General features: G+C 45.6%; 1 protein-coding gene across 11 annotated transcripts in view; it reads right to left on the bottom strand.

The window, feature by feature from the left end:
* SYTL3 (synaptotagmin like 3) overlaps positions 1–12,775 on the bottom strand; it is a 91,256-nt gene that overhangs the window by 47,020 nt on the left and 31,461 nt on the right. The gene's annotated exons all lie outside the window — the stretch shown is intronic.

Genomic DNA, 12,775 nt, shown 5'->3' with positions numbered 1-12,775 from the left:
AGCCCATACTTGCTGGAAACGATTGCTTTTACTGAAAGTTGATGCTGGATTAGATTTTTAAATTCTGAATCATTTGAAAAACAGTTCAAGCTTCTAAGCTTCCATTTGTACTCTGCAAACATTTCATAATGGAGTGACTATATTCCTTTAAACATTCTTTGTTACAGAGATTGAATTAATCTTTTAAAAAATGTAATCTACTTACTTCTAGTTATAGAGGCTAATAATTTCCTAAATAAGACTCCATCTGATATAGTACTCTTTTTGTTTCAAGGAAAGGGGATTTTATGATGTGCTGTACTAAGACCCCAAAAATAGAACTCTCTAAGCCCGCAGTCCTGTGAACACAATGTTTCCCGGCCCAATGCACAGGGTTAGGTCAGCGCACTCGCCCAGCCTGGAGACCAGAAATGGATTCTCTCAGTGAAGTTCCCCAGAAGCCTCCAGAGCACCCAGCACACAGCTGAGAACTGCCAGATGCATGGTCCCAGGAGGTCAGAGTAGCTCCTGTGTTGTGCGTTCGGAAGGCTTTCTGTTGTTGCTGTTCAGTCGCTCAGTCGTGTCTGACTCTTTGTGACCCCATGGACTGCAGTACGCCAGGCTTCCCTGTCCTTCACTGTCTCCTGGAGTTTGCTCAAACTCATGTCCATCGAGTCGGTGATGCCATGCAACCATCTCATCCTCTGTTGTCCCCTTCTCCTCCTGCCTTCAACCTTTCCCAGTATCAGGGGCTTTTCCAATGAGGCAGTTCTTTGCATCAGGTGGCCAGAGTATTGGAGCTTCAGCTTCAGTCCTTCCAATGAATATTCAGGATTGATCTCCTTTAGGATGGACTGGTTGGATCTTCTTGCAGTCCAAGGGACTCTCAAGAGTCTTCTCCAGTGCCACAGTTCAAAAGCATCAATTCTTCAGCTTTTTTTATGGTCCAACTCTCCTATCTGTACATGACTACAGGAAAAACCATAGCTTTGACTAGACAGACCTTTGTCGGCAAAGTGATGCCTCTGCTTTTTAATACACTGTCTAGGTTTGCCATAACTTTTCCATAACTTCTCCAGTGTCACAGTTCAAAAGCATCAATTTCTTCAGCTTTTTTTATGGTCCAACTCTCCTATCTGTACATGACTACAGGAAAAACCATAGCTTTGACTAGACAGACCTTTGTCGGCAAAGTGATGCCTCTGCTTTTTAATACACTGTCTAGGTTTGCCATAACTTTTCTTCAGAAGGCTATAACCCATCCCAAAGAAAGACTTAAGTATTCCATCATCTCCATAAGACAGGAGGAAGGGCGGTGAGGGCGGGGTAGTAAGACAGTCAGGAATTACAGGGAGGCCTTTGGGTGGGGGGCAAAGTACTCTGATATCAAACCCCAAACCTTAAAGCTGGGGATGGCTAACCCCCGAGCTGACCCTGAGCTGATCGGTCCCCTCCCCCAAGTCCATGGGATTCTCCAGGCAAGAATACTGGAGTGGGTAGCCATTCCCTTCTCCAGAGGATCTTCCCAACCCAGGGATTGAACCCAGGTCTTCTGCATTGCAGGCAGATTCTTTACCATGTGAGCTACAGGGAATATGCCCACTGCCAGTCAGGGGTCCTAACCTGGGGGGCTCAGGTAATGGATGAGCCCTGAAATCACATTTCAAACTGTGAGTCCACCTGCCCGTGTGCATTTTTCTGGGGTTCACCACAGTGCTCACCAGACTCTAACAGGAGTCTGTGAGCCTCGTCCCTGTCCAACTACAAAACAACCCTTTAAAAATAAAAAGGCCTCACCCCGAAGGCTGAGCGCTAAACCAGCAGAGCCAGCTTGTAAAGAGTGAAGGCTCACACCTGTAGGAGCCTCGGGGAAGAAGGCAGGCTGGAATCTAAGAGAGCCACCCCGAGTGCACTGAGGGCCCCATTGCTGTGAAAGCAGAGAAAAACGGGAAAGAGGGAGAACAGACAGAGACACTGCCCGTCCAGCCTGTCCTGGGCCAGAGCGCAGACTCCAAGGGAGCGGCAGTTCTGAGCCCTGGGTTGGGGGGACTGGTTACAGCTCAGGGGCTGCTGGCCCCTCGTCCTCCCAGTCCTGGATGGCTGGGACTGCTGCCCAGAGGCACAGTCATCAGGTGACAGCCCCCCCCCAAACGATGCTCCTTCTCCCCACCACCTGCGCCCTCCAGCGGCTCCCTACCGCCCACATCTGGGCCTCCACCCTGGGGGCCCAGTCTCCCACCAGCCCTTAAGGAGGGTGCCCCATTGCCCTACTTACCCTGGGGGTTCTCCACTCACTCCCCTCGCTAATTGCCTTTCTACCCCAGGCCTGTACCTCCCTCTTAAACCTCAGCTTGGTCTCCCCATCACATTCCTAAATACCCCTGCTGAGCCCTGGGAGGCTGGGTCCACACACATGGCTTTCTGCTGCCCTCTGCTGGCGGCACTGGGAACCACCACCCTAGGCGTGGACACACCCCATCTGTAAAGTCCAAACGGCCAATATTCCAGGCTCTGTGCCTTCTCTGTCCCACCTGCTCAACTGTGCACTTGTGACTGCAGCCACGGTGTTAAAGAGTGGGTGTATTTGTGTTCTGATAATGGACGTTGAAATTTGAATTTCTTGTAACTTTTCAATTCAGTTCAGTTGCTCAGTCGTGTCCGACTCCTTGCAACCCCATGGTCTGCAGAACACCAGGCCTCCCTCTCCATCACCAACTCCCAGAGTTTACTCAAACTCATGTCCATCGCACCAGTGATGCCATCCAACCATCTCATCCACTGTTGTCCCCTTCTCTTCCCACCTTCAATCCTTCCCAGCATCAGGGTCTTTTCAAATGAGTCAGCTCTTTGCATCACGTGGCCAAAGTATTGGAGTTTCAGCTTTAACGTCAGTCCTTCCAATGAACACCCAGGACTGATCTCCTTTAGGATGGACTGGTTGGATCTCCTTGCAGTCCAAGGGACTCTCAAGAGTCTTCTCCAACACCACACAGTTCAAAAGCATCAATTCTTCGGGGCTCAGCTTTCTTTACGGTCCAACTCTCACATCCATCCATGACTACTGGAAAAACCATAGCTTTGACTAGACAGACGTTTGTTGGCAAAGTAATGTATCTGCTTTTTAATATGCTGTCTAGGTTGCAATTTTTTGTGTCTCACAAATGTTCTTCTTTTGACTTCTAACCATTAAAATACATAAAACCCATTCTCAGCTCATGGGAGTTATAAGAACGGGCAGAGGGACAGGTTTGGCCCAGGGGACCCAGTGTGCCCCACGCTCTTTTTCCTCCAAGTGTGTGGGGGAAGCAGCTCTCAGCAGGGAGCTAGTGAATAATGCAGAGTCCCAGGCCCACCTCCAGCCCCACGGAGTCGGCCTGGGGCACTGAGGTTGAGGAGCAACCCTGGGGCTCTGTTCCACTTAACTTTTTTTTTCTCTTCTACTCCTCAGTCATTTCTTACCAGAGGCTTTCCTTAAAAAGCACTTAATATTTATTTTTTAATTCTTTTTTTAATTCTCATAATGACTATGGGGAAATGTTCGTGGAAAGACGCCCCCCCTACTAAGGTCTCCTGACTGGCAGGTTGGGGTCCCACTCTGGCGGCCTCCTTAGGCTCTACTGAGAGCAGCTGTGGGTCCAGGCCCCGGGGTCCTAGGCTTCGGGCACATTCAGAAAGTCACAGAGGCATTTGTTACGATCGAAGCTGACTGTCTGCCAGGGGCTGTGTGGGACTTGGACTGCACGTGCTGTGGGGCGTCGCTGGGTGCCGCCCCACCTCTGTGAGTGAGAACCGAGGCTCATGGGGGCCGCGCTGCTGCTGTTCAGTTGCTCAGGCGCGTCCGACTCTTTGTGACCCCAATGGACGGCAGCACGCAGGCTCCCCTGTCCTTCACTGTCTCGCAGAGTTTGCTCAAACTCATGTCCATTGAGTCGATGATGCCATCCAACCATCTCATCCTCTGTCGCCCCCTTCTCCTCCTGCCCTCAACGCACAGCGGACTGTGTCATGGGCCCAACATCACAAATGACAAAAAAGCTGGCATTCATGCAACAACTTGCCTACAAAGCCAGACACAGCAGAGTTCGGGCAGCAGGCCAGTGACCATATGAGGGGGTGACCTTCTCTCTGCTCTTGGTCATGTTTGAAATATTCATAATAAAAAGCAAGAGCTTTTTATGTGGAGAACCACCACACATAAGCCAACGACTGAGTCCCTGAAAATCCCTAACCCTGTCTGAATTTTATAAGTGCTTCGTACTTGTCACGTGTATCTTATCCTGCTTAAGAAACAAGGCCTGTGATTGTGGCGTCCAGGCTCTGGTGGGGCAGTGAGCGGCCAGCAGCGAGCGTGTTGCCAGCACCCGCCAGAGGCTGCCTCTCCCCCCTGCCCCTCACCCTCCAAAGCACGCTCCGGGTCCTGTCCTTGGCTTGCAGCTCCCAGCCTTCGCAGCTTCTTCCGCCAACACACAGAGCTGCTTTGCGTTGAGCTGGATCCCCTGAGAAAAGGTACGCTGAAGCCCTCCCCCCAGGCAACTGTGAACGTGACCGCACTTGGAGACTGAGTCTTTGCAGATGGAGCCCAGGTGAGGTCATCAGGGTGGGTCCTGGATCCACACAACTGGTGTCCTTGAAAAATGGGGACACGTGGACAGAGGGGCAGACACGGACAGAGGGAAGATGGGGTGAAGATGGCGGTGCAACCACAGAGGCAGAGACTGGAGCGATGCGTCTATGAGCCAAGGACACCGAGGACTGCCGGGAGAGGCAGGGAGGGATTCTCCTCAAGGGCCAGCAGAGGAAACAGGTACCTCGGAAACTTGTTGACTTTGGACTTTCAACCTCCAGAGCTGAAAGACAATACAGGTCTGCTGTTTCAAGCCACCCAGGTCGCCGTATTTTGTTACAGCAGCCGGAGAGAGCCACCTTAGAGGTCCTGTGTGACTCAGTCCACATTGACCTCTCCAGCTTAGAGGTCCTGTGTGACTCAGTCCACATTGACCTCTCCAGCGTCGCTGGTTGCACTCACTGCAGGTCTTGGTGAAGCTGACCTTCCTAGAAGCCCCACCGCCACTAGACGGCACCACTTCCACACCAGTTTGTGCCTTCACGTTCCTTCTAGTGGTTTATTCTCTGGACCTGTCCTCACCAAGCTCATCTCGTTGTGGTTGCCAGGCACAGTTGCTTTAAAATTCCTCTGATGCCCTGTAACTGCTGGCATATACATCTGTCTCCCCCAATAGACGGTGAACCCTTTGAGGACACGGGCCTTGTCTTATGCATCTCAGTGTCCCCGGCACCAGAGGGCTTGCCAAGCAGAGGGGGGTTATAATAAATATGACAACAACAGTAACCAATGCTATTTTAACAATAAGTGTGACCTCATTCAAGCTGTACCAAATACATATGAAACAAGGTCATTTTTTTCACCACTTGGCTGCTGCATAATTTCACCCATTCATTCACATTCATTGTGTATAATACCCATGGCTCTTTATAGAAGTAAGAGTCAGGGGACACAACCTCTGCTCATAAGCAGGAACTTATGGAGCGGTAGGCATCCCCATGAACCACAGGGCAGAGCAGAGGCTTCTAGATCCAAAACCAGCCTGCAACTGGTGCAAGGTGTCTGTGGCAAGTCATTACACATCTACATACAACTGCATATACTGTATCTACTTTTATATCCACTTCTCTAAAAAAAGGGTGAAGTCAGAAAGACAAAAACAAATATCATATATTAACACGTTTATGTGAAATCTAGAAAAATGGTACAGATGAACCTATCTGCAAAGCAGAAATAGAGACATAAGACTAGAGAACAAAAGTATGGACACCAAGTGGGGAAAGGGGCGTGGGATGGATTGGGAAATTGGGATTGCCATACATACACTGCTATGTACAGAAATGATGCCTTCAAACCATGGTGCTGGAGAAGACTCTTGAGAGTCCCTGGATAGCAAGGAGATCAAACCAGTTAATCCTAAAGGAAGTCAGTTGGATATTCATTGGAAGGACTGATGCTGGAGCTCCAATACTTTGACCACCTGATTCAAAGAGCTGACTCACTGGAAAAGCTGTGAGCCAGGCCACCTTCTGCCTGATGACTCTGTTCACACCACAACCATCTGGGTTCCGTGACTTTCCATGGTACAGGGCTGCTGTGGGGACTTACACTGTCAGAGAGCAGGTTAACGATTATGTCTTAGAAGAAGACTAAGCCACACAGATCCCGTGATTCAGGGCGTGGGGCCCCTCAGCCACCTATGACCATGTGATGGAGCTGGCTGACTGAGCTGTACTAGGGCGTTCCAGAGAGCCTGCCCTCTGCCCTCTTTCCGGGGGACCTCATCACCCCAGAGAGGTGTTGGGGTGGTGGGGTGTGGCATCTGCAGCAGCACCTGTGGTCCAGGTTGCTGGCTGGTGGGCAGCTGGTGTGCTTGGCCAGCATCACAATGGAGCCTGGTTCAAGATGGGCATCCATTCTACAGGATTTCTTATAAGCACCTGCCTTATCCGTATTCTTAAAAAATTTTTTACTGGAGTATAGTTGCTTTGCAGTGTTGCGTTAGTTTCTGCTGTAGAGTAAGGTGAATCAGCTATACGTATACATGTATCCCCTCTTTTTGGATTTTCTTCCCATTTAGGTCATCATAGAGCATTGAGTAGAGTGCCCTGAGCTAGACAGTAGGTTCTCATCAGTTATCTATTTTATACATTGTTGTTGTCATTTAATCACTAAGTTGTGTTCGACTCTTTGCCAGGCCTCCCTGTCCTTCACCATCTTCTGGAGTTTGCTCAAACTCATGTCCATTGAGTCGATGAGGCCATTCGACTACCTCATCCTCTGTCGTCCCATTCTCCTCCAGCTTTCAATCTTTCTCAGCATCAAAGCAAAGCACAGGTAGGGGTTACTCACTCACACAAAGCCTCCCTGGGAACTATGCAAATACACTCCATCAAGATGGTTTGTCTGTCCTAGGAGTTGGTTGTAATATGTGGATTTTGTTAGAATAACACATTCTGCTGCGCCTTTCAGAAAAATAATCACAATCAACACACAAACCTAGGTGGCTCCCTTGCACAGTGCCCAACCTGCACAACTGTATGTGACAGTCCTGAGGGTTGGCCCACAACGAAGCATTAAGTATCCTCCAAATGCTACACAAAGGTGACTAAAACCTGAGGCTGGGGCAAGGGGCAGTGTCAGACAATTGTAAAGTGTTTTAGGACTTTCATTTTTCATAGGCAAGAAAAGGTCCCTAGGACAATAAAGTTTTAAACCAATCTTTGGCTCACTTATGCAAAGTGGAAAAAAAATCTTTCCAAAAATTTGACCTAAAAATCCCTTAGAATGTGAAGAACCGTGATATCCTGTCACAAACAGTTTCAGAGCTGGATGCCGGAGCCTTTGAGGGTATATTTTTGTCTTTAGAGATGTTTGAGCTTAGCTCTGGGGCCAAGACACCATTCTAGGATGGAAGGAGACACAGTGAAGGGCTATGAATCAGCCACCAGTGCCTTTCAGAAGAACTGAAATTAATTAATAACAGATTTATAATCCTGTTGGCAGAACGTGTATCTCAGCTAGCGTCCTTCTGCACTAGACATTACTCTTCTGCTTAGCCGCAAGAAAGAAAAATAATTTTCCCCTTTAATTAAGCTCCCTGAATTCTATCAGCAGAAGTTCTGTATGGCTTCTATGTTAATAACAATCCTCAAGAGCTGGGTAGTAACTCTTCCACAGAGAGACACCTAAGGTTGAAGGTAACTGGCCTGGGCTTGCTGTGAACTTGGGAATAATCAGGTATAAACTACTTTTCCACAACCTCTAATTTTCTCTAAAAACTGAATGTGGGTCTCAAGAGTTCTCTTATCCTAAACTTTTTAGATATTAATTCCTTATCAGATGTGTGATTTCCAAATATTTTCTCCCATTTCATGGCTTTCCTTTTTATTCTGTTGACAATATCCTTTGATGCACAAAACTTTTTCATTTTAATGAAGTCCAATTTGTCTATTTTTTTGGTTGCCTGTGCCTTTGGTGTCATATATAAAAATCATTGTCCTCCCAAGACTTCAGATTATACTACAAAGCTACAGTAATCAAAACAGCATATTACCACAAAACAGGTATATATCCAGAGAAAAGTAATGCAAAAAGATACATGCAGCCCAATGTTCACAGCAGCACTTCCACAATGGCCAAGACATGGAAATAACCCAAGCGTCCATCAACAGATGAATGGATAAAGAAGATGTGGTGTGTATATACAATGGAGTGTCAGTTGGCCATAAAAAGAAACAATGAAATGAAATAATGCCATCTGCAGCAACATGGATGGGCCTAGAGATTATCATACAAACTAAAGTAAGTCAAAGAAAAAGACAAGTAACATACGTTATCACTTATATGTGAAATCTTTTTTTCCTCAATTACAAATGAGCTTATTTACAAAATAGATTCACAGACAAAGAAAACAAACTTATGATTACCAAAGAGGAAAAGGGGAGGAGGGAAAAACTAGGAGTTTGGGATTAACAGATACACACTACTGTATATCAAGTAGATAAACAAGGACCTACTATCAGCACATGGAACTATATTCAGTATCTTGTGATAACCTATAACAGAAAGAATCTGAAATTATATATATATATGAAACTGGACTTTCCTGGTGGCTCAGATGGTAAGGAATCTGCCTGTAATGCAGGAGGCCCGAGTTCGATCCCTGGAGGAGGAAACAGCAACCCATTCCAGTATTCTTGTCTGGGAAATCCCACGGATTGAGGAACCTGGCAGGCTACAGTCCATAGGGTCGCAAAGAGTCGGACACGACTGAACGACTAACAAACACACACACGTTTGTGAAACTGAATCACTTTGCTGTACATCTGAAACACAACATTATAAATGAACCACACTTCAATTACAAAAAGAGATCTGGGCTTCCCTGGTGGTCCAGTGGTTAAGAATCCCTTGCCAATGCATGGGACATGGGTTCAATCCCTGATCCGGGAAGACTCCACACGTCTCCCGGCAACTCAGTCCATGCGCCACAACTACAGAGCCTGCTCTCTAGAGCCTGTGCTCTGCAGCGAGAGAAGCCACGGCAATGAGAAGCCCATGCACCATGAGGAAGAGTAGCCCTGCTCCCTGCAACTAGAAAAAGCCTGTGAGCAGCAACAAAGACCCAGCACAGCCATAAATAAATGTTAAAAATTTTAAAAATCATTGTGAAGTGAAGTGGAAGTCACTCTGTCGTGTCCAACTCTTTGCGACCTCACGGACTATACATACAAGTCGATGGAATTCTACAGGCAAGAATACTGGAGTGGGTAACCTTTCTCTCCTCCAGGGGAACTTCCCAACCTAGGGATCGAACCCAGGTCTCCCACATTACAGGCAGATTCTTTACCAGCTGAGCCACAAGGGAAGCCCAAGAACACTGGAGTGGGTAGCCTTTCCCTTCTCCAGTGTATCTTCCTGACCCAGGAATCGAATCGGGGTCTCCTGCATTGCAGACAGATTCTTTACCAACTGAGCTATCAGGGAAGCCGTCAAAGCCCAAAATATGTCATTGTCCCCTCTATGTTTCCTTTTAAGTGTTTTACACTTTTAGCTCCTACTTTTAGGTCTTTGATACTTTGAATTAATTTTTGTTTATGGTATTAGGTGAGGGTACAACTTCCTTCTTTTACATGGACACATACAGTTTTCCTAGCACCGTTTATTGAAAAGGCTGTCCTTTCCCCATTGAATGAGATTGGCACCCTTGTCAAAAAAAATCTCCTGACTATACAACACAGAAAACATAGCTAATATTTTAAAATTACTATAAATGGAGATAACCTTTGAAAACTGAATTACTATGCTGTATACCTGTAACTTGTATAATATTGTGCATCGACTATATTTCAATTAAAAAAAGTCACTTGACAACGTGCACAAGAGTTCTTCTGTTCCAGGGTCTCTATTCTATTCCAATTGTCCACATAACTGTCCTTATGCCAGTGCCTCACTCTTTGCATTACTGTGGCTTTGTAGAAGTTTTGCAGTCAGGAAGTAGAAGTCTTCCAGCTTTCTTCTTCTTTTTCAGGAAACAAACAACCCAATTCAAATACGGGCAAAGGAACTGAAGTCAAGTGGGCCTTAGGAAGCAATTATTGCAAACAAAGCTAGTGGAGGTGATGGAATACCAGCTGAGCTAATTCAAATCCTAAAAGATGATGCCGTGAAAGTGCTCCAATCAATATGTCAGCAAATTTGGAAAACTCAGCAGTGGCCACAGGACTGGAAAAGGTCAGTTTTCATTCCAATCACAAAAAGGGGGAGTGACATAGAATATTCAAACTACCGCATAATTGTGCTCATTTCTCATGCTAGTAAGATTATGCTCAAAATCCTTCGAGCTAGGCTTCAATAGTACATGAACCAAGAACTTCCAGATGTACAAGATGGATTTAGAAAAGACAAAGAGGAACCAGAGATCAAATTTTCAACATTCATTGGATCATAGAAAAAGCAAGGGAATTCCAGAAAACAACTAATTTTGCTTCATTGACTATGCTAAAGCCTTTGACTGTGTGTATTACTACAAACTGGAAAACTGTGAAAGAGGTGGGAATATCAGACCACCTTACCTGTCTCCTGAGAAACCTGTATGAAGGTCAACTAGCAACAGTTAGACCTGGACATGGAACAACAGACTGGTTCAAAATTGGGAAAGGAGTACACTGAGGTGTATATTGTCACCTTGAATATATATTTAACTTATATGCAGAGCACACCATGTGGAATGCCAAGCTGGATGAATCACAAGTTGGAATCAAGATTGCTGGGAGAATCTCAAGAAATGATGATATTTCATTTAAGGTTGCAATAGTAACAGTGAAAATGTAGTTTGATTTTTATAGTCCTGCATGGTAAGAGTTATAAACATGTTTTCCCCCAATATGGCCTTTATGTGTTTCACTTACACCCTACATTAGTGTTACTGATGGTGTTTGATCGGTGCTGGATACTATCTTTTAAAATGTTATTAGTGTTAAGCTCACCTGGACTTAAAAAGTGTGCTTCAACTTTCACTTGACTGTTCTCAAAGTCTTCTTTTAAATCAACAGGTCCTAAAGCTATCTCTAGCTAGCTCTCTAGGATCAAATTTTGAAATTAATGTGAGTTAAGGAGAAACACACAAGAACTGCAAAAAGAGAATTATCAGGGTGATATTTAATAAAAAGAAGTTATGTACATTGAAAAAGAAGATTGCTAGAAGAAATATCAGCAACTTCAAATATGCAGATGATACCACTCTAATGGAAGAAAGTGAAGAGAAACTAAAGAGCCTCTTGATGAGGATGAAAGAGGGGAGTGAAAAAGCTGGCTTGAAACTAAACATTCAAGAAACTAAGATCATGGCATCCGGTCCCATCACTTTATGGCAAATAGATGGGGAAAAAGTGGAAACAGTGACAGATTTGATTTTCTTAGGCTTCAAAATCACTGTGGATGGTGACTGCAGCCACGAAATTAAAAGATGTTTGCTCCCTGGGAGGAAAGCTATCACAAACCTAGACAGCGTATTAAAAAGCAGAGACATCACTTTGCTGACAAAGTGTATGGTCAAAGGTCTGTATGGTCAAAGCTAGGGTTTTTCCAGTAGTCATGTACGGATATAAGAGTTGGACCATAAAGAAAGCTGAGTGCTGAAGAATTGATGCTTTCGAGTTGTGGTGCTGGAGAAGACTCTTGAGAGTCCCTTGGTAAGCAAGGAGATCAAACCAATAAACCCTAAAGGAAATCAACCCTGAACACTCACTGGAAAGACTGATGCTGAAGCTGAAGTTCCAATACTTTGGCCACCTGATGCAAAGAGCCAACTCATTGGAAAAGACCCTTATCTTATGCTGGGAAAGATTGCAAGCAAAAGGAGAAGGAGACAGAAAAGAGATGAGATGGTTATATAGCAACACCAACTCAGTGGACATGAATTTGAGCAAACTCTGGGAGATAGTGGAGGACAGAGGAGACTGGCGTGCTGCATGCAGTCCACGGGGTCAGAGTCAGACACGACTTAGCAACTGAATAACAAGGACTCGAATATACATTTCTCCAGAGAAGATACAGAAATGGCTCAAGAAGCAGATGAAAAGATTTTCAACATCACTAATCATTAGAGAAATGCAAGTCAAAGCCACAATGATATAGCCACTAAGGAGAGCAGGATGGAGGTTTCTCAGTTTATTTCTTTAAAAAGTAGAACTACCACATGATCCAGCAATCCCAGTTCTGAGTTTACATCCAAAAGAGATGAAGTTACTATCTCAAAGAGACACTGGCACTCCCATGTTCACTGCAGCATTATTCACAGCAGTCAAGACACGGAGATGACCTAGCCTATGTGCCCACAGAGAGATGAATGAAATGAAGATAATGCAGCATATACAATGAAATATTATTCAGTCATAAAAAGGAAATCCTGATATTTGCAACAATATGGAAAGATCTTGATGGCACTATGCTAGGTGAAGTAAGTCAGAGAAAGACATATACCACATGATGTCAATTGCATGTGGAATCGAAAACCCCTGAACTCATAGAAAGGAAGCAGAGTGGTGGCTGCCAGGAGCGGAGGGCCGGGGTGGGTGGGCGATGGGGGGAGGCTCGTCAGAGCGCACCAAGCCTCAGCTACGAGTAAGTTCTGGGGATCTAATGTATAGTGACTATGATGACTATAGTTAACAATACTCTATTGTACACTTGAAAGTTGCTCTGAGTAGAGCATTCATGTTCTCACCA

The sequence above is a fragment of the Giraffa tippelskirchi genome, chromosome 9 (genome assembly GCF_054371585.1).
Source record: "Giraffa tippelskirchi isolate mGirTip1 chromosome 9, T2T-mGirTip1v1.2.pri, whole genome shotgun sequence".
Taxonomy (NCBI): Eukaryota; Metazoa; Chordata; class Mammalia; order Artiodactyla; family Giraffidae; genus Giraffa; species Giraffa tippelskirchi.
This window is presented reverse-complemented; position numbering and strand designations above follow the sequence as displayed.